Source organism: Canis aureus, chromosome 15, assembly GCF_053574225.1.
Source record: "Canis aureus isolate CA01 chromosome 15, VMU_Caureus_v.1.0, whole genome shotgun sequence".
Classification (NCBI taxonomy): domain Eukaryota; kingdom Metazoa; phylum Chordata; class Mammalia; order Carnivora; family Canidae; genus Canis; species Canis aureus.
In genome coordinates this window covers 53,721,568-53,747,648 of record NC_135625.1, presented here as the reverse complement: position 1 = coordinate 53,747,648, position 26,081 = coordinate 53,721,568, and the positions used below count along the sequence as shown (strand labels likewise).

The following is a 26,081-nucleotide window of genomic DNA, read 5'->3' as shown; positions in this document are numbered from 1 at the left end:
GACTGCCATTTAGTAAATGGGTTACTTGACAAGCAGTGTTAGCTCTGGCTCAGTTTCCTCCTCTGTAGCAGAGATGAGAGTGCCAGCACTTGTCCCAGGCCAGAGGTCATGGGGCTGGTGTGCAGCTGGCATTAGCCCTGCAGGGCTTCTGCCCCCTGGTGCTGCCCCCTGGTTGTACCCTCCTTCCCTGCCCCATTGGGGTGCGAAGAGCTGCTCCCTCCTTGTATGTGAGCTGTGGCCTTGTCTGAGAGGCAGCGTGATGGTCCCGGCCTGCTCTGTTGTAGCAGAATCCGTTGTCTTCCTTCTTGTATAGGCCTGCTTCCGCCTTTGACCCAGCTCTGTGTTAACCCTCTGCTGTTCTTCCCTCCGTGCACGCTCTCTGACCTGTTTTAGAGTCTCTGAATGTAGTTCCTAGTTAGTAAAGCAAAGCCAACAGCCTGCAGTGGCATAAAATGCATTTAGGGGAAAATACATTTGGTGAAGGTAAGGTGGGGCAAGACTGCAGAGTCATAAAGGCCAAGAGACACAGAGACACAGAGTGGGGCTCAGAGACAGCTGAGCCAGCCCCATTGTTGGATGGGCCAGCCCTGTTGATGCAGAGGAGCATGTCTTGAATATGGAACTCTTGTCAAGAAGGGGCAAAATAGGACCTGGGGCCTGGCTTTGGGCAGGGTCTTGGGCAGAGGACAGAGATCGGCAGTTTCTTTCAGCCCAAGGAACTTTCTCCAATGTTTCCTATAGCGTAAGACTCCTGGTGAGGAGTTTTCAGCTTTCAGTTGTCTGAAAATGTCTGTAGTTGAACCTTATTTCTGAGATTGTCTGCTGTGTTTAGAGTTCCAGACCGATGCTTTTTATTCAACCTTTTAAAGACTCATTCCATTAGTCTCTTGTCTTGTGATGACAAATGAGTGTTCTTCGTTCTCTTTTACGGATCCTCTTGGGTGCTTTTAAGATGTTTATCATTAGTTTCGGTGATTTGGTTATGACCTGCTGTGAGGTGGTGTGCTTATTTCTGGGCTTGGTTCTGCCTGGGTTGTGTTTATCCCCCTTTAAGACTCTCTTCATGTTTCCTTTGAAGAGGTTTTTATTGCCCTGTCTTTGTGTTTATTTTCTTTTTTTCTTTAGTGCCTAATCCTGTTTTAAATTTGTCAATGTGTTTCTTACTTCCTATGATGTATTTTTCGGTTCTGCATTTCCTATTAATTTTTTTCCATGGCTTTGATTTCTACCTTCGTTGTTTCCCTCAGAATTGTTTAATATTTTTGTAATAGTTGTTTAAAGTCTTCATTGGCTTGATTTTGGGTCATGTTTTCCTGCTTGTTTACATATCTGGTAAATTTTTAAAGAATTTTATCTGAGAGAGAGCATGTGCACGCAGAAGTGCATGTGTATGAGTGGTGGGGGAGAGGGAGAGAGAGAATCTCAAGCAGACTCTGTGTTGAGCGTGGAGCCTGATTTGGGGCTCGATCTCAGGATCTCTGAGATCATGACCTGAGCTGAAATCAAGAATTGGACGCTTAACCGACTGAGCCTCTGAGGCACCCCTACCTGGTAATTTTTTATTGAAAGTATGTCATTGTGGATGTTATGTAGCTGCATCTCTGGGTTTTGTTTTCTTCTTTTGAAGAATGTTGAATTCTCGAAGGGAATTACTTATTTGCAGATCAATACGATCTTTCAGAAGCTTGTTTTTAAGCATTGTTGGGGTGTGTCTGAAGCACCTGATTCCAGGGCTAGTTCTCCTTGTTCTAAAACATGGCCTTGTTGGGCTCTCCAGAATGTTCCCACTGTTCATTCAGGTCTTTTTGTTATTGCTGATTGAAATGTGAACATCTTCCACCCCTCGGTTGGCTTTGGGGTCATGTGGGCTAGTTTCAGGAGTGTCTGCCCTCCCCTTTTGGGTCACACTCACGTGGGGACAGTGGCCTGCACTGTGGGTTTCACAGCGGCCAGCTCTGAACCAGCTCAGAACCACAGCTGGCTGCCACAGCTACATGAGCCCGTTCTTGACATAACTCTGTCTGTGTCTGCTGAGTGAACCCTGACATAGGCAGATACTCCCGTCATGTAATGTTGTTCGTGAGAACAGCGGTTTTCAAAGTGAAAATGAATTTGCAAACGTTTGAGTTTGTGGACGCACAGCAGCAAAGGCCAGCAGGAAATCAGTGATGAGTAGTGGCTGTCAGGAGAGGGGTGGATTTGGATCTCATTGTCTTCTTCCCCACATCCCCCACCCTGCTCTCTGTTTCCTATTTCTGTTATGGTAAGCATACATTTTGTTTTGCTACTCTTTTTTTTTTTTTCATTTTAAAAATAGTTCCTAAAAACTGTATTAAAAGAGGGGTTTTCTTTTTGGTTCCCGGGTTGGGGTTAGAATGGCTGCCCGATTGTCTTCTAGAGAGCCTATTTTTCTATTCTTTTTTTAAGGTTTTATTTATTTATTCATGAGAGACCGAGAGAGGCAGAGACACAGGCAGAGGGAGAAGCAGGCTCCATGCAGGGAGCCCGATGTGGGACTCAATCCCAGGACTCCAGGATCACACCCCAGGCTGCAGGCGGCGCTAAACGCTGAGCCACCCAGGGATCCTATTTTTCTATTCTTGAACCAACAAGTTGTTGGGCTAGAGTCAGAGCGAGTTGTGTGAGTTTTGTGCTGGTTTGGTTCAGAGTGAGGGTGGGGGCATGTTCCAGGAAACCTGGTGCCACAGGACCGACCCTTCTAAGCCCAGGCATCTTCTTGGCTTCTTGTGAACAAAACAGGAAGCTGTGGCTCCCATCTCTCCCACTGCAGCTGGTGGGTAGTGCTGTGGTACATGTGGAAGCCATCCTTGCCCTTGTTCTACCTGTAGTGGGACCCCTCGTTTCTCCAAGTCAGTGCCCCAGATCGTGTGTCCTATAAACTGTAGCTCTCTGGGGTTCCGCTGACTGAATGATTAAGGTGGTGGCTCTTTACAGGAGCACACAGACGCACTGCCTGTTCTGGGGCCCCCATCCAGAGAGCCATCTAGGCCTGAGCTGGTTGGTTTCTACAACTCCTATTCGCCTCCCATCTGCCGGTGGTCCTGCCCCGTCGTGGCAGTGGTGACTCCCTGCTTGGTGACCAGTAAGAGTCACAGGCAGCGCACATGTAGGTATCTGTGTCTTCTGCGTGTGAGTCTGTCGTGTTCGATGCAGTGACGTGTTGTACCGAGAAGCGGGCCTCACAGTGCAGCTTGTGCATTAGCAGGGCAGGACTGCACCAGGAGCGGTCTCAGGTGCCACTGTGCTCCAGACAGAGGTGGCTCTGTTGGCCTGGGGCCTGCTTCCCCCTTTGGAGTCACCCCATCCAGGCCTTGCCAGCCACAGGTCTGTTTTCTGCACCAAAGTTGTTGCCGGGTACATTTTTTTGTGTGTGTAATTATGTACTGATTATAGGAAAGCCACAGGTGGAGTATTTTTTTTTTTTTTTTTTGGTCATTTTTGGGGCTATTTGAGGGAAACTTGAATTGGATCTGCTTTCCCACTGCTGTGAATTGCATCCTCTCCCTGCCCTGCTGTCATTGTCAGGACCTTCCCAGTGAAGATTGGGAATGCCCCGCCCCACTGCTTAAGGTGCTCAGTTTTATAACTTGGAGAAGAGATCGAGTTTGAACACAAAGTTCTTTGTGCCCACAAGATAGGATTTGAGAATGTGCCTATGTCTACACTGAGCACTACATTTGACCAGCGGTCGTCCACTGTACAGACCCCATCAGAGGAGCTGCCTGGAGTCCCAGCGTTTAGACAATGCAGTGTGGGGCCTTGGGCTCAGGTTCAGAGGACCCCTTGGGGCAGTGGGAAGCTTTTGGAAGTGCTGCGCAGCATCACTAATACTGTGGAAGGAGAGGGGGACAGAAACAGACAGCATCCGAGGCCCTGTCAGGCTCCTCTCAGAGAGCTCCATCGGGCTCCTCTCTTGTGCTCCATGTCTGGGGTCTTGCTTGGTGCCCAGGGTCTGGTCTGGTCTGGGGCATCCGGCCAGTCCCGCTGTGTCTGGCATCATTCCTGCAGCCCACCTTTAGGCCGGCAGGTGTCGCTGTAGGTAATGCAGTGATCGTTGCACCTGCTGGTGCTGGTGCTGGTGCTGGCATGCCTGTCAGAATCCACAGTCTGTTGTGGCTTGGGCTTGGGGTTTTGCCTTTGTAAGTCACAAACAGCATTCTTTGAAGGAGAAGAAAGAGAAAAGAAAAAGAGCAGAGAGTAAATTATGATCTGGAAGTGGTGCCTCTGCCCTGGGAGCTGTGCCTGGATGAGGTACAAGTGTTGCCCATGTTGAGCAGTGGGGTGTGCGTTGGGTACCCACAGGCTGTCCTTCTCTGCACAGGAAGTGGGTGGCATAGTGGAGTGAGAAGGACAGTCAGGGAACCACAGGCATGCTGACCTGCCTCCCAGAGGCCCAGGAGAGCACACGGTGCTGGGCAGCCATGTGGTGCTTTCTCTGGTTTTGGTGGCATAGTCTTTGTTTGCAGCTGCTGGAGGGGTTTGGGTGCATCCTGGGCAGGGATGGCTTCGTTTGGAGGAGAGGTTTCAGGCTTCCTGGTCTCACACTCTGGGCAGAGGCTTTGTCTTCTTGGTTCGGGTTCTGCCCCATTCATTAGGGCTCCTGTCTGTGCCCACCCCTCACAGAGCCCGTGCCTCATCTTGCTGTCCCCTTACACTGGTCATTCCTAGTGTTTCAGTGCTGGGGCTGAGGGCCGCTCTGCCCTGTGTGAGGGGAGCCCCCGATGTGCACTGACTTGGTTTCTCAGCACCTCTCCCTTGGTCCTGTGCCTTAGATGGCCCTAGGTGGCCCTAGGTGGTTGTTGGGAAAGCAGAAGGTCTGCTCCCTGCCTTGGTGTCTGCTGCCTAAAAACTGGGTTCTTGGCTTTGTCTCTCAGTGGGTTCTTCGCTTGTTGGTCCTGGCCTTTTCAGGTGCCCATGGCAGGAAGCCCCTTGGTAGAGTCACATTGGGCATACTGGGATGCCACCCCAGATACCCACCCACCTTGTCAGCTGATGGTGAGGGTTGGCTGAGGTCCATGCATCATGGCTGCTGGCGGGATTCCTGGTGCACAGTGAGTGCTCACGTAGGTACTGGTCACAGTATTATTTCTCTTAAACAGAAACAAGCCTTTCTAGTTACACACAAGGTAGATTATTTGCAAAATAAAGATCCGTGTCTAAAAGAAATAAAAACATCCCACCACTCCCTGTTAATGTTTTGGGAGATATTCTTGTTTATTTTCTGTGCATGTAAACGTTGGGTGTGAGTGTACCCCCTCCCACCCCCGACAAGTTTATGCAATCGTGTTACACTCTGGCTTCTGTTTTGCTGAACCTGTGTCTGAGCATTTCCTGCCTCTTTTTTGCTGATTTTGAATTCATGTCCACTGTGGTGGAGTGCTGTGTGCCTTGAGGCTCTTGTGCTCACACAAGGGTGTTGGCTATCATCCTGCACACAGCAGTGGATAGAAGCCAGGACTGCGGGGATGTCTGCCAGCCTTCCTGGTGGATCTGCCCCTGCCCCTTGGGGCTGCACCTGGGCAGTGGCCTCCGGGCGCGTACCCAGTGTCCTCTGGGGCAGTGGCTGCTACCTCTGACCACTTGCTCTGAAACTGCCTCTTCTCCCTGCACCTCAGACATAAGAGCCATCCACGGGGTGTGTTGAGATCCCGAGTCAGAAAATCTGATTTTAGTTGTTCATTATGAGTACTTCTTTTCTTTCCAGAAGCTGCATTTTTATTTTGCAATTCATTTATAGCTGACAGGCTTCGATTTTAGAAGAGTTTGGCCTGCATATCTTACAATCGTGACTTTTAGTGAGTGTGTGGAATACAGAAACTATGGGAACGATGACCTGGTGTCCTCACCTGTAGGGTAGAGGGCCATGCAGTGTGAGCGTGTTCATCAGGGGGAGCTGGTCCCCCTGGACGCGTGTGTTTCAGGGTGCAGTGTGTTGCTTGTTACAGGTGAAGAGATTTGCTTAGAATCATATGGTTAGAAGAGAGGGCCAGGGTTAGGGGCTCAAGCAAGAGTCTGTGCACTTCGAGGCCTGAACTTACAAGTATTTGCTGTGTTAAGAAAAAAGCAACTATTAGCAGAAGTATCTGACAGATTCTTTTTAGAAGTGAAACACCAGGCTTCTAGTTAAATGTTTTTCTAGAACGTTGAAGAATGTAACTTTGTATGGAGATGTTGGAGATGACAATGGGACCTGGGTTTGCCTTGGGAGGGGGGAGTCTGCCCCACAGCCCTGCTGTCCTGCAGTCCTCTCTCATGGTCCTTGAAATCACCGGGGCTCTGAAATGCTGATTCCTGGGCCCACCCCCAGCAAGCTGATTGAACTGTCCCGGGTGGGCTATTGTAGCCAAGATTTCTCTGGACTGCCTCCCAGTATTCCACCTTGTGGTGTCCCATCATTATTTAGAGTCCCCGTGGGGAGTGTAATTAGGTTGTTCCTGGTCTGCTGCCGTCACAAGTGATGCTGCACTGAGTACGCTGTCTGTGTGTCTTGGAAAATGTGAGTATCCGTGGAACAGATTCCTGGGCAGGAATTGCTGGGTCAGAGGAGACATGGCATGTGTGATTTTGATGACGGTTGCGAGATTGGCCCCAGGGGCATCATACCATTTTATCTCTCATCTTTCTGCCGGGGTGTGTGACTGCGGTGCCTCCCCCTGACCCGTCCTCCGGTGCCAGCCAGTGGCCCAAGTGCATTTCTTGGCTGCTCTCAACCTTTGCCACGTTGGTTTTATTTCAAATGCCGTTCTCTGTGGATGTTGGATTCTGATTGGCTTTGTGGAGGTTTCCGTGTTTTTTTCTTTTTTCTTTTTGTTGTTTATTCACAGATACTAAACCCTCTGTTCTGTTAGTTGGGCAGTACTAAGCTATTTTGTTTACCAGTGATTTATTATGCGTTTTAACACTTGGTAGGACTGGTGTTTCATCTCGTAGTCCCCTGCCCATCCCCAAAACTTTCTTGGAAAAATTTTCCATGTGAAAATTCTCTTGAAATCTTCATTGGAATACATTAATTTCATGTTTTGAAGTAGAGGTAATTGACATCTTTACATTATTGAGTCTTTTTGTGTAAGAGCAGGCTGGGTCTTAATTACTTGGCTTTTTAAATATTTCTCTAGAATTTCAGTGTAGTAACACTTCATTGTAAGAATATGGTGTATACAATATAAACCTAAAAAATGTGCTCCTTGACTGTGTTACTGTGAGGCTTCTGGTCAGCGGGAGGCTCTTTCTTAGTAGTTAAGTTTTTAGGAAGACAGGTCAAGTGTGGATACTCAGCTGCAGAGGGTGTAGGTGGTGCCCTTAATCTCTGCATTGTCCAAGGGTCAACTGTAGTCTTTTTGTTGATGTTTTTGGATTTTCTAGAAATATAGGATATTAAGTATTACAGTATTTTAGTAACAATTATATTTGATAATAAATTCTGTACTGAGCCCTGCAGGTGCCCCATCAGTGTGTTCTTATAGTTAAGAGTCTGTTTCTTAATTTGTCTCTCTTTTTCTTTTTGCTCGTTTGTTTCTTAAATTCCACATATAAGTGAAATCATAGTATTTGTTTTTTCTGACTTAATTTTGCTTAGCATTATACTCTCTAGATAACCATGTTGTTGCTAATAATAAGATTTCATTCTTTTTTAATGGCTAATACTCCATTGTGTGTATATACTACATCTTGATTATCCATTTATCTGTCGATGCACACTTGGGCTGTATTCATAATTTGGCTATTGTAAATAATGCAGCAGTGAACATAGGGATGCATGTATCTTTTTATTTTAAAGATTTTATGTACTTTAGAGAGAGAGAGTATGTGCAGGTGGAGGGGCAGAGGGAGAGGGAGAAGCAGGCTCCCTGCTTAGCTTAGCAGGGAGCCTGATGCTGGGCTCCATCCCAGGAGCCCAGGATCTGAAGGCAGACACTTAACTCAGTGTGCCACCCAGGTGCCCCAGGGGTGCATGTATCTTTTCAAATGAGTGTTTTCATATTCTCTTGGTAAATAACCCAGTAATGGAATTACTGGATAATATGGTAGTTCTGTTTTTAACTTTTTGAGAAACCCCTATACTGTCTTCCACAGAAGCTGTGCTGGTTTGCATTCCTGCCAACAGTGCACGGGGATTCCTTTTTCCCTATATTCTCTCTACATTTCTTGTCTTTTTGATTTTAACCATTCTGATTGGTGTGAGCTGGTATTCCATTGTAGTTTTGATTTATATTTCTCTGATGATTAGTGATGTTGAGCATCCTTTTTATGTGTCTATTGGCCATCTGGATCTCTTTGGAGAAATGTCTGTTCATGTCTTCTGTCCATTTTTAAATAGGATTATTTGGTCTTTGAGTATTGACTTGTAGAAGTTCTTCATAGATTTTGGACACTAAGCCTTTATCAGATGTCATTTGTAAATATCTTCTTTCCATAGGTTACCTTTTAGTTTTGTTGATTATTTCCTTCACTGTGCAGAAGCCTTTTATTTTTGATGAATCCTCAATAGTTTAGTTTGCTTTTATTTCCCTTGCCTCTGGAGACATATCTGGAAAAACATTCTACAGCCGGTGTCAGAATTTACTGCCTGTGTTTGTCTTCTAGGATTTTAATGGTTTCAGGTCTCACATTTATGGCTTTCATCCGTTTGAGTTTATTTTTGGGTATGGTGTTAGAAAATGGTCCAGTTTCACTCTTCTGCATGTGGCTGTCCAGTTTTCCCAGCATCATTTGTTGAAGAGACTTTTCCATTGGATATTCTTGCCTGCTTTGTTGAAGATTAGTTGACCGTATAGTTGTGGGTCCATTTCTGGGGTCTCTTTTCTGTTCCATTGATCTTTGTGTCTATTTTTGTGCCAGTACCATACAGTTTTGATGACCACAGGTTTGTAGTATAACTTGAAGTTTGGAATCACGATGCCCCCAACTGTACTTTTTTTTTTTTTTCAAGATTGCTTTTGCTATTTGGGGTCTTCTGTGGTTCCATACAAATTTTGGGATTGTTCTAGTTCTGTGAAAAATGATGTTGGTATTTTGATAGGGATTGCATTAAATCTGTAGATTGTGTGGAATAATGTAGACATTTTAACAATATTTGTTCTTCTGACCCATGAGCATGGAACGTCTTCCATTTTTTGGTGCCCTCGTCAGTTTCTTTTTTTTTTTTTTTTTTTTTTTGCCCTCGTCAGTTTCTTTGATGAATTTTTATAGTTTTGAGAGTGCAGGTCTTTTCACTTCCTTGATTAAGCTTATTCCTAGGTATTTTATTATTTTTGGTGCAGTTGCAAATGGGATTGTTTTCTTAATTTTTCTTTCTACTGCTTCATTATTAGCGTATAGAAATGTAACAGATTTTTGTATATTGATTATGTATCCTGCAACTAAACTGAATTTGTCAGTTCTAGTAGCTTTTTGGTGGAGTCTTCAGGGTTTTCTATATCTAGTGTCATGTCGTTTGCAAATGATGAAAGTTTTACTTCTTCCTTACCAATTTGATGCCTTTTATTTCTTTTTCTTGTCTGATTTCTGTGGCAAGGACTTTAGTACTATGTTGAATAAAGGTGATGAGAGTGGACTTCTCTGTCTTGTTCCTGATCTCAGTTTTTCCCCATTGAGTATGATATCCATTGTGAGTTTTTCATAGATGGCCTTATTATGTTGAGGTGTTCCCTCTAAATGTACTTTGTTGAAGGTGTTCATTGTGAATGCATGTTGTACTTTCTCAAGTGCTTTTTTTGTATCCATTGAAATAACCATATGGTGGTTTTTATCCTTTTTCTTATTTATGTGATGTATCATGTTGAAGGCGTTGCAAATATTGAACCTCTCTTGCATCCTGGGAATAAATCCCACTTGATCATGGTGAATGATGCTTTTAATGTATTTCTGGATTCAGTTTGCTAGTATTTTCTTGAGAAATTTTGCATCCATGTTCATCAACGGCTTGTAGTTTTCTTTATAGTGGAGTCTTTGCCTGGATTTATCAGGGCAATGCTGTTGGCCCTGTTTATCTTGTTCACCCTACATCCCAGCACCTGGAACATGCCTGGCACATAGCTGGCATTCAATACCAGGGGAGTGCATGAATGATTCAAGTTTAAAGTCGGGTTAAAAAAATGATAAATCTTGGGGCACCTGGGTGGTTCAGTGGTTGAGCGTTTGCCTTTGGCTCAGGGCGTGATTCCAGGGTCCTGGGATCAAGTCCCGCATCAGGCTCCCTGCAGGGAACCTGCTTCTCCAACTCTGCCTGTGTCTTTGCTTTTCTGTCTCTCATGAATAAATAAAATATTAAAAAAAGAAAAAAAAAGCTAAACCTTTGAACTTCAGCACGTCAAGTGAAGGCTGTGACCTAGTTAACATTCTGTATCCCTTGAGTTTTCAGAGTACTGCCTTTCAACTTGTGTATGTCTGCTTATCCCTGTAGCCTTTTAGGGCAACTCAGTGTTCTTCAGACTCCCTAGCTGGGTCCTGAAGCAGCTGTGACATTTCCCTAAGAGGTCAGGTGCTCAGCTTCCCCGGCAGACTGTGCTCCAGGGACCTGGTCCATGCAGATCTTGGGCTTGCGAGCCAGACCGAGGGGCTGGGAGTAATCTGGACAGCAAGCCTCACATCTGCAAGTGGAATCCTCTGGGACATCCCAGGTGTGTGACAGACAGAGTTTGGGTGCCTGGGTGATGGAAGGCTGGGGCCTCAAGCAGGGCCTGGATAGCCTCATCTCCAAGCTTGCTTTGAGGACTCTGGGGTCATGTGACTGTGTGCATGGGCCTGTCTGGTTGGCTGCGATTCGAGGAGCTAGGTGTGGAGGCCTGGATTCGATGAGCAAGGCCACCATGTGCTGTCTTGTCCCTCTCAACTTCTGTTTTGCGCTCTCTTAAAAACTTGGCATTTATACATAATTCAGGTCTGCAAAGAAAAATGTTGCAAACATCATACAAAGAATTTCTGCATTCCCAGATGTCAGTGTTCTCTATAACTGGAGGCTGCGAAGAGCTCATCTGAAGACCCTGTTCCCACGTTGCCCATCCTTCCAGGAGCGATCCTGATTTCAGCCCGAGGGCTACTGGTGGTCATCGCTGCATTCAGGGCATGGCTCCTCTGTCGTGTGTCTCAGGTCTTCAACACTGTTAAGGGTGTGGACTTCTCTCCCTTTAGGATGTCCCACGGTGTAGTTTTCCTTTTGCTTCCCTGTCACCAGTGAGGTGGTGGCTATTGCCATCATGCTGCTCCGCTGCTGCATTCTCATGTCCACTTTGTCACTTGTAGGTGTCTTGTGGGGATGTGTGTTGAGACGAGGTGTGAGCCTTGTGTCTCTGTGTACTTCTGCCCACAAACCCCAGCAAACACCTGATGGTTCTTGCCTGCTGCTGTGGTGGCCGAGGTGGCTGCCAGGTTGTGATTCTGCTCCTATCCTTGCTTCCGTAGGTTGGGTTAGAGAGTCTTCCCTCTCTCCCCACTTGCTCAGTCCTTGGTGTGGTTGTGTGTTCATGTGTCCTCATGGTTGTTCCCTCCCTGGTTCTGTGGCTCGTGGTGCCCCTTCTGTGGATCTGTCCTCTTGTTCCTGGGCCTGGCTTGACGTTCCCACACCACATGACGTGCAGGCCCTCCTGGGGCACTTGGGCGCCCTTGGCCTGTGACCCGAGGGCGTGGGTCTGGGACTCTGTGCCACCGCCACTGCATCCTGGCCACAGGCCTGTTAATGCTTGTTTTCTGCTGTTTTTCGTCACTCTCTGAAATCTTCCCGCTTGGCTTTTCACTTCCTGATTGCAGCCTTCTTCCCCCCCTTATGGACTGTAGGGTATGGATTGGCCTAAAGGACCCTGAGTTCTCGTGGCAGCTCGAGTCACTTGGCTGCTGGCCTGGGGGGAGGGGGGGCATTGTTTTCCTGCATGGGAATAGGGTGGGGGGAAGCTCTGGACTTCCAGGCCTGGTGTGGGGTGGTGTGAGGCAGCGGGGAGAGTGCTCGTTGGAGCTGAGTGCTGGGCCTCTGCTCCCACTCAGCAGTGCCTGTGGTGTGGGCACGGGGGTCATTCATCTCGGGCTTGGGGCAGACAGCGGTCTTCAGCCTCGCACCTCTCACGGAGGCCGTGGGGACAGAGGGGGGACCACTACGCTGGTCGATGATCCAAGCAGTGCTGCTTGCTATGGCAGCACCATGGTGTTGTGGGTTTGGAAGGAGCTTCCCTCTGCCATGGGGTATGCCGTGGCTTACAGCAGTCACAGCCTGGGGGTCGCAAGGGGCAGTGGGGAAGGAGGCAGCCAGTGCCTTTCAGGTGTCTGCAGTAGAGGCCCCGAGCCCCCGTGCGCTTGGGCAGCATCTTCTCCACGGGGAAGTGGGTGCGCTCTTCCTGGGATGTGCAGGAGGGCTGGGAAACAAGGCTTGGCTGGTCCCTCAGCATGTCCCAGGGCACTGCCTGCGGTATGTCCCTGTGCAAGCAGACTCCCTGAGAGCCTTCTGTTTCACTGCTGCCCAAGCTCCACAGTAAGTGGGTGGTAGGACTAGCTGTGACCTAAAATCACTTGAGCGTGTTCCAGGAGTCCCTGGGGAACCTGAGTACAGTAGGAAGGATGTCATTTCAGATGCTCGTGCCCTCCCAGGAGAAGAGACTACAGATCCTTAATTCCTCTCCTGGTGCAAAAGGCGGTGCTGGTGACGCCAGGCCCAGTCAGTCCCTGTGCCTCGGCTAGAGGGGGACTTCGGGGGTGGGCTTGGGGCTGGCTGACTTTCCGGCTTGCTCCAGGGCTGCCTGCCCACCCTACCCACTCTATTGGGTCCGAAATAAGAGAACAGAGAACCTGCTGCACCCCAAGGAAAACAACCCCCAAACTGTTCAGACAACAAAAGCAGCAGAGCCCATGTCAGTTGGGAAGGAGGGAGCAATCCCTCACTGGGGCCCAGAGACACGGATGTCCTCTTTCCTGGCCTGGCAGAGAGTGCCCTGCTGTAAGCAGTGGTTTTCAGGTCTAGGTTGCATTGCTTGATGACAGGGACGCTAGGAAGAGCTCCGCCTAGGGCGGCCCTAGGATGACATGTAGTTGGCCTGTCCCATCTGCAGGTTGGCGGCTGCCCACCCAGGTCTAGTGGTCATTGCCACAGACTGCCTTTCTGCGCCTGCGTCTTGTCTTCACTTGCTGTGTGTGTCTGGTTGAGTGCCTTGGATTTTGCTGCTGGAACCTGTATTTAGATTCGTTTCCATGGTAGCCCTCCAGCCTCGGAGCTTCCTCTTCCCTGAAAAATGTTTTTTATTGGCGTTTTGGAAATGCTGTCTGCAGATATTTGAAGAGATCATGGCAGTGGAAAAAGGGGGTGGGGCGGATCTTCCATCTCTTTTACCCTATCCTGCCTCCATTTCTCCACGAAGAGGCCTTTTGGTTCGAGAAGTCAGAAGGTGTGAGGGTGCTGGGCCATGCCTTTTTCTGCTTGCCATAGGCTCTACGTTCTAGAGCAGCTTTAGGCTTCCTGGCCCAAGTGAGCGGGCACAGTTCTTGCACACTCCTGCCGGCACTCACAGCCACCCCCACATGCTGTTCACACCCCCTTCTGTCCATGGTTGGTTTTGCACGGCAGTACTGTGCTGTGTATGTTGTGCGTCGTGCACGCGCATCCACATCGGCCTCGTTGGTGCTGTGTGTGCTCCGGAGCAGCTGCCCAGGGTGCCCTGCTGGGCTGGGCTCCGTAGCTTGGCGTCTGCTCTGCTGGCTTTGTTCTGGAACCTTGGCACAGTGCAGAGTAAACAAATGACTGTGAGGTCTCTAGAAGTGGCACATGTTCATCATTGAGGAAAACTAGGAAGGACACGTTAAACCAAGACGAAAAGATTAAAAGTGTCCCCTGAGGGATGCCTGGGTGGCTCAGTCGGTTGAGTGATGAGCTCTTGGTCTTGTCTGAGGTTATGATCTCAGGGTCATGGAATTGAGCCCTGTGCAGGGCTCTGTGCTCAGCGAGGAGCCTGCTAGAGATTCTCTCTTCCCCCTTTGCCTGTCCCCTCATGCTCACGTGCACATGCTTCCACTTTCTCTAAATAAGTAAAATCCGGGGATCCCTGGGTGGCTTAGCAGTTTAGCACCTGCCTTTGGCCCAGGGCGCGATCCTGGAGTCTCGGGATTGAGTCCGGCATTGGGCTCCCGGCATGGAGGCTGCTTCTCCCTCCTCCTGTGTCTCTGCCCCTCTCTCTCCGCCCCCCAAATAAATAAATAAATAAATAAATAAATAAATCTTTTGTGAAAAACGTAAAATCCTCAAAAAAAAAAAAAGGTTTTCCTAACGCTGCCAATGACCACTCTGTGTCCTGTGGTCACTGAGGTCAGGCCCAGTTGTGCCCCCACTGAGTGCCAGTCCCCTCTGTCTTGCAGACACCTAGAGTTAGGACTGATTTTCCCGTGTGTACGCTGTGAGTCAGCTGCTGTGGTGGACACGTGCACTGCCAGCAATGGGGAAGCAGTGATGGAGCCCTGCAGCCAGGAGAGCAGCCCGAGGACCAAGGAGGGGTGGGAGTGGTTCTCCCTCCAAAAGACCTGGGGTGCACGGGGGGTGGGGGGAGAGGGCGGGCTACGGTGCACATCTGGGGGTCTCTGCGATGCACATTTCTGTGGCCCTTGCCTCTGAGGGGCCCAGGGTTGAGCCACGTGCTGTGTAACCCATGTCGTCCATTGGCGTCTTCTGACTCACAACTGTGAGGCAAGGGGGTTCAGGGAGGTGGGCCCTTCAGCCAGGTTGACGTGCTGCCCACATCGGCTGGGGTGTGGCTTCAAGTATAGCCTGCTGTGTTTCTACATGCTGAACGCTGCAGGATACTCCCAAATGAGAAATAACTGAAAGCCTCCCCACTGCCCTGTGTGTCTGGGCCACTGCAGCCCATGTGGATGGCTCTGCACGTGTGTGACAGCTTTTCTCCAGGCTGGGCCAGGGTTGTGTGTGCTACGCTTCGAGGTTGTCCTTGCCCGAAAGAGGGGCATGCTAACGTTTTGATGCTTGTTGCTTGTATTATGTATGAGGCGGTATTTTCTTGCTGTATCTTCAAGAATGTGCTTTTTGTCTTCTGCACATTTTTTGTGGGACTTTGTTATTTTGTCTTTCAGTTTCTTAGAAATTAGATCTTCATCAGTAATATATGTTTTTGGGGGGGAATCCCTGGATGGCTCAGCGGTTTGGTGCCTGCCTTCGGCCCAGGGCGTGGTCCTGGAGATGTGGATCGAGTCCCACGTCAGGCTCCCTGCATGGAGCCTGCTTCTTCCTCTGCTTGTTGTCTGCCTCTCTCTCGCTGTCTCTCCTGAATAAATAAATAAAATATTAAAAAAAAAAGTAATATATATTTTTCTCCAAGCAAAGGTGGTTTTTTTTTCTTGTAAAGGTGTTTAATTTTTAAAATGTTAAAAAATGTATCAGTGTCTTCTATATATATATATATATTTTTTTTAATGTTTCTGGATTTTTTTTTAAAGATTTATTTATTTATATATGATAGACATAGAGAGAGAGACATAGAGAGAGAGAGAGGCAGACACACAGATGGAGGGAGAAGCAGACTCCATGCCAGGAGCCCGACGTGGGACTCGATCCCGGGACTCCAGGATCGCGCCCTGGGCCAAAGGCAGGCGCTAAACTGCTGAGCCACCCAGGGATCCCCTGGATTTTGAGTTAGAAAGGTTTCTCCATCTTGAGGCTATGAAGGATTTCACCTGTTTCCCCATTTGTATGCCTTGTTTTCTAATTTTGTGGAAATAACCTTGTGTGGCGTTACTGTTATATTCATGCCTTGGACCCTTTTGCTGTGTGTGCATGTGAGGCCCGTGTCTAGGTAGCCGTGGTCCCAGTGGCATTTTTTTAATGAAATGCAGGGGCTGCGTTTAGGGAGAGGAGTGGAGTTGTTGTGAGGTGTCCGGGCAAGAGCCTCAGCTCGCTGTGGGACCTCCTGGGGACAGGCCTGGCTGGGGCCCCTGGATCTGGGTCAGGGCCAGGGCAGTGGGCTGCCAGGTGTGCTGGCGGACCAGCACAGTTTTCTGCTGACAACCCTCAGCCTGGAGCTCTGTGGAGCCCTGCATGTAGCACTTGCCCTTGACCGAGCTGCCACCATGGTGTCCAGCACTGGGCAGAGCCCAGCAGACACTGCTCCTCTTGCGTGCCCCAGTCTGCAGGCAGGCAGCAGTGTCCTTCCCTGGGACTTGTTTCCCTCTTCAGAATCTTACCTTTACCTCCCGAGGTGGCTCCCCTGGAGAGTGGCTTAGTGGCCGTTTATTTAAAATGTGAAAACTAGGCTTCCTCATAAATGCTCTTAACCCTACTTGACCAGTGCTCTTTTTATGAGAACTATTTTGCAGCCCTGCTGTTTATCACCTAGAGGCTCCCAGCGAGGTCATCTCAGCAATGCTGGACTTGCTAGGACTTCTCAGAAAGGTGGTGAACTTTTTGTGGAGGCCGGAATCAAATACATTTACACATAGTTGTGTGCCTGGGACATTTACCCTGTACGGAGACCAGGCAAAAAAATGTTAGGGTTTCTATTTACACTGGAGCTGGGATCAAGGCTCAGATCAGCTGTAACAGGCTTCCACCTGCCTGCGCCTGGCAGCATGTGCGGAAGGCGTGGGGCAGAGGAAGGCGGCGCCTGGCCTTTTAGAGCTGCCTCTTGGCCTGGGCTTTGCTCTTTGCAGGGTGGACTGATCTCCCCTAGGTGCTTTACTTCATGAGGAGCTGAGGTCACCTATGGGTGAGTTTTTCTCACTTGGGAATCTTTCCGGAGACATGGTCATTCTAGGGTGCTGGTGCAGGAGCAGTCATATGCTCACCTGCTGGTGATCTGTAGATCTGTAGGGGGTGTGCTGAGGACGCACGGGAGGGTTGATTCGTCCTGGATGTTAAGCTTTTTGTATGAAATTTCACAGCAGTTCATGAAATGTGTTGTTTGTAAGCAAAACGTATGTAGCTCTGTGATGAAGTGACTTGACACATCCTCAAGGACACAGGTGGGGACATTTCTGTGTCCCTTCCTGCACATGTGCGCACGTGTCTGTGGAGACCCCTGGCTCAGGGCCACGAGGGCTCCAGCGTTGCCCACCCTGCCCGTGGTCATGGTCCACAGTGCTGCAGCTGCTACTCAGAGGCAGCCTACTGAACGGCCAGGCCTGAGCTCTGGGCTGTTCGCTCCCCCAGCCCTGGCCTCACCTGCTCGTCTTCGGGGCTGGCAGCTTCCCCGTGGCCCCCAGGAACCGCTGCAGCCCAGCTCTCTGGGCTCTGCTCCTGGCCTTGGGCCTCGCTCCTTCCCTCTGTTCTGGGCGGCAGGGAGCCCAGTGGGCAGGAGGGCCTTCCCTGGGAGGCCGGCCGAGGGGGTGTGGTGGCTGGGAGAGTGAGGGCACCGTCCACGCAGCTTGGAAGACCCGAGAGGAAAACGGCAGGGCTGGTGGCCACCGTTGGGTCATGGAGTCACTGCCCAGGGAGTGTGCTTGCTGTGTGTGAATGCGGTGTGAATTGGAGCTTCCTCTGCACCCGACACTTCAATGCTGGGTCTTTCTTTTCCCTACAAAGTTAAAGCATCGGGTCCTTCTGCCCTTCATTTTCATGCTGCACTCCTGCTGTTGGAGGCTGCTGGTTCCCTGGTGTCCTTGGGGGAGACGACCAGGGTCACCAGGCGTCAGTGCTGAAAGCTGCTTTTTCTTCTTGTGGGTTTTTTTTTCTTAGTCTAGCTTTGCTGGTAGTGGGTGTTACATACACTGTTGCTTTTGAAAGGGGCTTGTGGTCAAGGGTGGGGTGCTGTCCACCTGTCCCTAGAGAGTCACTGGGAATGAGAGGCTTCAGAGGCCATGGGAGCCTTGCAGCGGTGACTCACGCTTACTTTGTGCCGCTGTGCTGAGAAGACCGGTGATGCTTTTGACACAATGATTTGCCCTTGGTGTTTGCTTCCCTCTGTGGCTCAAGTGCCTGGATTCTGGCCCTGGTTCGGTGGGGTTTACAGCTAACATCTCCTGTACTTCCTTAGGCACTGCTTTCCTGTTTCCAGTTGATCCACGGAACCGTGTGGGCATCTTCTCGCACATGTCTTGTTTTTGGTCATTTCCTTTATGTTTTTTAGAATTTTTTAGAATTTTAGAAATTTGTTTCCCTTCATGTCGTGGAATGGATGTACCATTCTGTTGTCTATGAAAGGGTCGAGACTATTCTTTAGTATCATTTGATTCCTTTAAAATTGATCATCACCTGACAGAGTTAACTTCTATTTTATGCCCTTGGGGTGTTTAGCTGCTATCACGGTAAAACTGCATGTTAACTTGGGGAATATTACTGGTTTCCTCTCATTACTTATGCTGTTGAGCACTGGTGTATCAGTGCATTGTTTGTGGTTTCGTCAGGTACAGAAAGTTACCCTGGAGAAGCAGGTACAGATTTCGTGTGTCCTGAGATCAGTTGATACTCAGATACTTCTTGTGTATGTTGCCTTTAGGAAGGGCATCTTTCCTACTGTGTTTTACGGCTTCTGACAGTTAGGGAAGCAGTTAATTAATTATGAAAGTAATAAAAGCAAGTTCTAGAAAATCTGGAAAACAAAATTATTCAGGTTTCATCACTATTAGTATCTTGTTGAATTTCCAATTAAAAAATTACCTTTGCGGGATCCCTGGGTGGCGCAGCGGTTTGGCGCCTGCCTTTGGCCCAGGGAGCGATCCTGGAGACCTGGGATCAAATCCCACGTCGGGCTCCTGGTGCATGGAGCCTGCTTCTCCCTCTGCCTGTGTCTCTGCCTCTCTCTCTCTCACTGTGTGCCTATCATAAATAATTAAAATAAAATAAAAAAATAAAAAATAAAAAAAAATTACCTTTGCAGTTGACTAGATCATTTTAACCATTGGAAAATACTTGGCCACTGTAACAGGTGAATTACAAATATATATGTGTAAAAATAAATTCCTTCCCTAATTCTGTAGCTGATAGTATATACTGCGGATAATCTCCTCACGTATCTTCCTTGCGTGCTCACATGCAGACACACACACACACAGCTTTTAAAAATCGACACATGGTCCAGGTTCTGTGAAAGCACCCTTCATCAGGTACAGTTCAGTGTTTTTAGTGTATTTATAAGGCTGCAGAGCCAGCCTCAGTGTCTCATTCTAGCACATCATTTTTATCCCAAAAAGAGCTGCTCTCCCCATTTCCCCACTAACTTCCCAGCCGTAGGTAACCACCATCCTTCGCTGTCAGTCTATAGTTTTGCCAGTTGTGACATTTTGTGTACTTGGAATTATGCTTCTTTCACTCAGCATAGTGTTTTCTAGGTTCATCCATCTTTGTAGCAAGTACCAGGACCTCGTTCCTTGTGCCGGCTGAGAAGGACTTCATTGTGTGGATGCACTGCCATCTATTAGGTCACTGTTTAATGGATGTGTGGGTTGTCTGTATGAGTCATGGTGCTGTGAATATTTGTGTACTCATGTCTGCATGGATGCCGTTTTCACTTCTCTTGTGCACACTCCTAGGGGTGGATATTGGAGTCTTACGGTAGCTCTGTGTTTAGCCTTTGGATTTGCCGCCAGACTTCCAGAGCAGCTGCCCCTTGTGCACCAGCACTATGTGGAGGTTCCAGTTTCTCTGCAGCCTTGTCAGCACTTGTTATCATCTTTGTGGTTATAGCCATCCTAATGGTTCAGATTAGCATTTCCCAGTGACTACAAATATTGTGTTTTTTTTTTTTTCATGTGCTTATTGACCATTTGTATATCTTCTTTGGAGAAAGGCCTATTCAGACCCTTTACTCATTTTTTAATTGGGTTATCTTTTTATTGTTAGAAGCGTTCTTTATATATTCTGGATACGACACCCGTATCAGATAAATGATTTGCCAGTATTTTCTCTCATTCAGTGAGTTCCCTTTTCTCTTTCTTGATGGTATCCTTTGATGTACAAAGTCTTTAATTTTGATGAGATGTGATTTATCGCATTTTTTTTCTTGCATGTGCATGGTGTCGTATTTAAGAAACTATTGTCTAGCCCAAGATCTTGGTATTTCCTTCCTTCCTTTCCTTTCCTTTCCTTTCCTTTCCTTTTCCTTTCCTTTTCCTTTTCTTTTCCTTTCCTTTTCCTTTTCCTTTTCCTTCCTTCCTTCCTTCCTTCCTTTCTTTTTTTTTTATCTTGGTATTGTCTTTAAAGAGTTCTAGAATCTTGGCTCTTGCATTCTCTGCCTTTTCTGAGTTCACTTCTGTGTGTCTGAGGCCGTGGTTCATGTGGATATCCAGTAGTTCCGGCACCATTTCTTGAAAAGACTGTTCTTCCCTCATTTAATGGACTTGGTTTCCTTGTGGAGAAGCAGTTGGCCTTGAACTTAGGAGTTTATTTTTGCACCCTCAGTCTTAATCTGTTGAATCTCTGTTTGTCCTTACACTAGTACTGTACTGTGTGGAGCACTGTGGCTGTTAGTAAGCTTTGAGATTGGGAAGTCTGAGTCTTCCGATTGATTTTCCTCTTTTCAGATCTTTATGGCAGTTTTTCTTTTTTTGAGAGAGAGAGAGAACAAGCCCATTCTATAGGTGGAGGGCAGAGGAGGGACTAACTCAAGCATACTTCCCACTGATCACGGATCCTGCTGTGGTGCTCGATCTTGGGATCTAAGATCATGAACTGAGCAGAGATCCAGTTGGGCACATAACCGACTGCACCACCCAGGCGCCCTGTTTTGGCTGCTCTGTCCTTATATTTCCATGTAGATTTTAGGATCAGCTTGTCCATTTCTGCACAGAAGCCAGTTGCAGGAATTGGTAGGTACTGCGCTGGCCGTGAATCTATTTGGGGAGTGTTGCCCTCTTCATATGGTATGTCTTTTAGCCCATGAACCTGAGATACTTTTTTATCATATTCTTCTTTGGTTCTTTTCACCACGTTTTGTTGGAGATTCAGTTTTGTGGTTTTTTTTTTTTTTTTTCTGTTAAATTTGTTTCTGAGCATTTTATTCTTTTTTTTTTTTTTTTAAGGATTTTACTTATTTATTCTTGAGAGACACGGAGAGAGAGGCAGAGATACAGGCAGAGGGAGAAGCAGACTCCATGCAGGGAGCCCAACATGGGACTCGATCCCGGGTCTCCAGAATCACATCCCGGGCTGAAGGCGGCACTAAACCGCTGTGCCACTGGGGCTGCCCCCTTATTCTTTTTTTTTTTTTAAAGACTTCATTAAGTAATCCGTACATCCAACATGGGGTTTGCATTCATAGGCTAGAGATCCAGATCGAATGCAGTGTGGACTGAGCCACTGGGCACCCCTTTGATGCTGTTGTAAATGAAATTGTTTTCTTAATGCCTCTCAAGTTGTTTGTTGCTGCTGTGTAGAAATACAGTTGATTTTTGCACATTGGTTTTGTAAGTTGCAACTTCGTTTAACTTAACTCTAAAGATTTAGTAGATTCTTAAGGATTTTATGTATTTACACAAGGTTGTATCATCTGATGCAATTTGAGTGCATTTCGCTTGTTTAGTTTCTTGCCTCATTGCCCTGCCTGGTGCCTCTGGCACAACACTAAGTAGAAGCTTGAGAGCGGCCCCTGTTCTGGCCCCTAGTCCTGGGCACAGTGCTCAGGCTCACCGTTAAGTGTGACGGGAGCTGGGGGCCTCTTCCTTCTGCTGTCCTCAATTGGAACATCCTCTACTGCCTTCTAGAGGCAGTGACCCTGAGAGGAAGCTGTTGGGAACTCCTAGCTTCCCTGATTTCCTGGGATCCAGACGATCTTGGGATAAGGGACTTTCAGTGCCACGGGCAGATGGTTTGCCCAAGACCGAGTGGGACTCCGGCGCTGAAGGGAGGAGAGCCCTGGGCACCACGCAGGATGCCTGGGCCTCGCCTCGGATCTGGGGCACCTCAGGTTGGCGGTGCCTCTCGCCCTGGGCAGGCAGCTTTGCCTTCCTGGGGTCCCCAGAATGCACAGGTGTGGCTCCGGGTCAGATGCCCATTCTGCATCTCACTGATGTTCCTTACCTTTTTTCTGGTTCTTGCCTCCCCTCTACTTTCTCTCCTCTTTAGCTGCGCCCCAGTTTCTTCTTTCTTCTTTCTGTTTGGGTTTTGGTTTGTTTTTTTAAGATTGTATTTGAGAGAGAGTGTGAGCACAAGCAGGGGCAGAGACAGAGGGAGCAGCAGACTACCCGCTGAGCAGGGAGCCTGACGAATCCTAGGGCCCAGGATCGTGACCTGAGCCGAAGGCAGACGCTCACCTACTGAGCACCCCAGGTGCCCTGTTTTTTTTTTTTCCCATGAAGTTCATGTGTTTTTATCTGCTGGTCCTCGTGTTGAGTTGGCTTTTCTTCACTATCGTTACTCATTTCCACAAGCTCTCTGTTTTCTGAGGGGTACTGTTGCTGCTGCTCTTTAAATAACCCGCTCTTCTTATCTCCAGGCTCAGTGTCCTCTTGTGGTGAGAGGGTGGCCACACAGCTGCGTCCCTGCCCCCGGTGCCCCCCGGGGTGTGGGGGTGGGGACAGCCCCCTCCTCCTGGGCACGCGCCTCACCCCTCCCTGCACTTAGCTCTCGGTTCTCTCCCTAAGGGGGCTCACGTCCTACTTCGGTAGACCTTGGGGCTTCTGCAGTATGCATCGGTTACTTTTTAAGCTTGTTTTTCAATTTAGAAAAGAATTTTTAAAACTTAACTTTGTCTTAACTTTGTGATAACAGTTTGAACTAAGAATTCCTGACTTTTTTTTTTTTTTTTAAAGCCTGAATTAAACCTTTTTCCTACTCTTGACTGTGTCTTGTTTCTATATTTGTTTCTAATGCTTATGTGTCGAGAACACATGTTTTGTTTGCAGAATCAGACCAAATCCAGGCAAGTTTAAAAACAGTATAACTTATTTTGAGATAATCGACTCTTCATCTTCCTGGGATCATGGATGAAGGAGGCTCCTCTACCCCTAAATGTTAACATGTCCTGGCAAACATGTTCATTTAACCTTACAGTTTCTTGAGTGCTTTACAGAATGGTGATGACAGGTGCATGTGTGCGCCTCACCTGCTCACAGAAGTGAAGGAGCCGTGTGCCCAGGGGCCCAGTTGTAGACCAGTCTGCTGGGAAAACGCTCAGGCATTCTGGGAGGCAGGGGCGGGTGGATCTGCAGGAACACCCTCTACATGCCAGCTGCTCGGCCCCCCGGGGTTCCCCAGGCCTGCTGTACTGACGTCACAGTCTGTGCAGAGCTCTCCTCCGGGGCCACTGTCAATGGGATCCATCCGTCTTCGGAGGATTGGGCTGCTGACCCCGTGAGAGTGAGCAGCTGGGCCAGGGCAGTGCAGGAGAGGTGGGCACTGCGTCTCGCAGCGTGAGGAGTGGTTGGGAGGCTGGGTGTAAAGCGGGCTGAGTTGACATTGTGGGGGAGCGCGTGCTGCTGTCGTGGGGGTGGGGTGGAGAGAGGTGTCCCGTGGGTTTAGGGCAGTGTTGTCACACTGGGTCATCCCTCACCAGGCCTCCTGGCACCCTGGCTTCTCTGCATGTGCTCTGCATGTTTGGCCCTGTGGCTGTGTTGCAGGCCGTGTCCCTCCGGCAGGTGGATGTGGGAGGGCCCACTGGGGTTCTCTCGAGTGTAGTCGTTTGTCTGTTGGGCTGTCTGTTGAGAAATGGAGTAGTAGAGCTGGTCGTGACTTGTTTGATCTTGGATGACGAGGGAAGGAGAACTGAGTTGAAGGAGTTCAGCGTTCACTTGATGTGTTTGTGTAGCAGGTTATCTCGTTTTCGTTGGAAGATGTGTATTTTACAATCCTGTGCTTGTGAAATATCTGGAATGCTCTTTCGCTTGCTAAAATAATTGGCATGATGTAAGAAAAAGTCTCACTATACCACACTTTCATTGTCAATTCATTATAACAGCGTGCAGTAAATACTGATGGTGTTTACGTTGGCTGATCATCTATACAGATTGTCTCAGGTATTCCTGTAATTTGCATTAAAATCTATCAAAGAAGGACAGCTGGGTGACTCAGTGGTTGATAGTCCCACGTCGGACTCCCTGCAGGGACCCTGCTTCTCCCTCTGCCTGTGTCTCTGCCTCTTTCTCTCTCTGTGTCTGTTTGAATAAATAAATTTAAAAATCTATTTAAAAAAGCCTATCAAATCATTCATGGGCATTTTATGAGGGACTTCCCGCACCTTCATTTATTTTGGGTAAATAAAGAATCATCTGGTATTTTTAATTGTGCTACAAAACTAAAATGTTAAAAGCAGATTATCAAAATACACTTGTTACAGAATTTTGTATTCAGTCCTGACAGTGGTGGGCAGAGTCTCTGGGTGAGCAGAGTGGGTGGGTGCTACTGGCTGCAGGCATCAGTGCCCTTGAAGTCCCTGGAGGAGGCCGGCTAGCTAGTCCTGTCTCCACCGGTCCCTCTGTGCACCTCACGCTTTGGTGGGCCATGGGAGAGACCTCCATGTGGGAGGGCTCCAGGCGATGTTTGATGCCAGAGCTGTGGCTTGTGTTAAACAAGACATTGTGAGGAAAGTATGAAGAGCACTTACATGCCAGGAGAAGGTGTTTGTGAACTGTGAAGCCAACAGAGTTCTTTTCCCATGATTATAGGGCCCTTATGCAAACCCGGGAAAGCACCAACAGAAGCCTTGGCAGGAGTGTCACAGAAGTGAGGGGATGTGTCCAGTAAGTGTGGACACACGGGAACAGGAGTGTAGGTTGCACTGGGACTCTGTCTCCGTGTGCTTGGTGGGCAGGGGCCTGGGGGTCAGCAGGGACCCTCCTGGCATGCTGCAGGCCTGGGTTGTGGAGCAGCCTTGGAAATCCGAAGGCGACCTCCTGGCAGGATGCTTCCCCCAGCTGGGTGCACAGGCAGGACAGGACACCCCCACCCCCACCCCCACCCCAGGTTTTCATAATTCCACAAAGGAAGAGAACCACACCATCAGCACCCACAAAGCTTCCCTGTTTCCTCACCTGGCATTCCATCCCTGTTTCATCTCTCTCCCTACCCCAGATTTTGTTTTGGTTTTGACAAATCTAGAAATCATGAAATGTCCCCCATACATACTTCAGTAAAAAAAAAAAAAAAAAAAAAAAAGGGACCGAAGTTTTAATGTAACTGTCATGAATTTCATACAGTCACCTGATGCCCTGTCTGTGTTCACTTCCTGATGGTCTCAGAGTGCCTTCTCAGGGTGCGTTTTTCAGATCAGCGTTCCAGCAGATCCCAGTGTCGTGTTTGGTTGCTGCATCTTCTAAGCCTCCTGATTTAGAGTACCTCCACTTCCCTCTTTAATCTCTTGCTGGGTTTTTCTTTTTGGATCCTGAGATCATGACCTGAGCTGAAGGTAGTGTCTTCATCCACTGAGCCCCCCAGGTGCCCCTAATGTCTTGCTATTGATTTGTAAAGAAACTTGGAACTTTGTTACACTTTCCCACATTCTGCAGTTGGCAACCAGCGCATTCATGATCCCGGTGACCTGTACCCTGGTGTGATGCACTGGGTTTTAGGCCCCATGTTGGGGGTTATCACAAAGATGAGGACCTCGCAGGAACCGCCGGGTGTCTGGCATTGTGGACATTGGTGTTCTGGACCATTCCATGGGCAGGCCCTCCCGTTGCCGTCAGCCCTTCAGCCAGCACCAGTGGCCACCAAGAACTGCTGCCCAGAAGCAGGTTTCCAGTGCAGGTTACAAAATGGTGATTTTCTCATGTTCGTGTACCTTCTTCATTTATTGACTAGAGTCCTCATGGAGGAACTTGGCTTTCTGAAACTCTGGTTCCTGCAGAATCAATTAATTTTCAGATCGAGTTGTACTCTCATCAAGGGGACTGATGGGCTTTTGTTTCATGAGCTTCTGGACCTTTGGATACATGACACATTTCAGTCTTTTGTGGACACTTTTGGGGGGCGGGCAGAGAGCCCCAAGCAGACTCCATGCCCAGCACGAGGCTTGATTTCAAAACCCTGAGATTGTGACCTGTTCTGAAATCAAGAGTTGGACACCTGCCCAGGCACTCTGACATTGTTCTTTTTTGATGTCCTGTCTTTGGCCAGCAGGGGCCCCTTGGGGGCTTGTGTGTCCCTTTCTTGGGACCCTCCTCATCTTGAATGGTATCCTTTCTCAGGACAGGTGAGCTCAGGCTTTGGTTCCTGT

At 48.4% G+C, this 26,081-nt stretch overlaps 1 protein-coding gene across 3 annotated transcripts in view; it reads left to right on the top strand.

Moving 5' to 3' along the window:
- NUDCD3 (NudC domain containing 3) overlaps positions 1–26,081 on the top strand; it is a 58,320-nt gene that overhangs the window by 5,559 nt on the left and 26,680 nt on the right. The window lies entirely within an intron of this gene.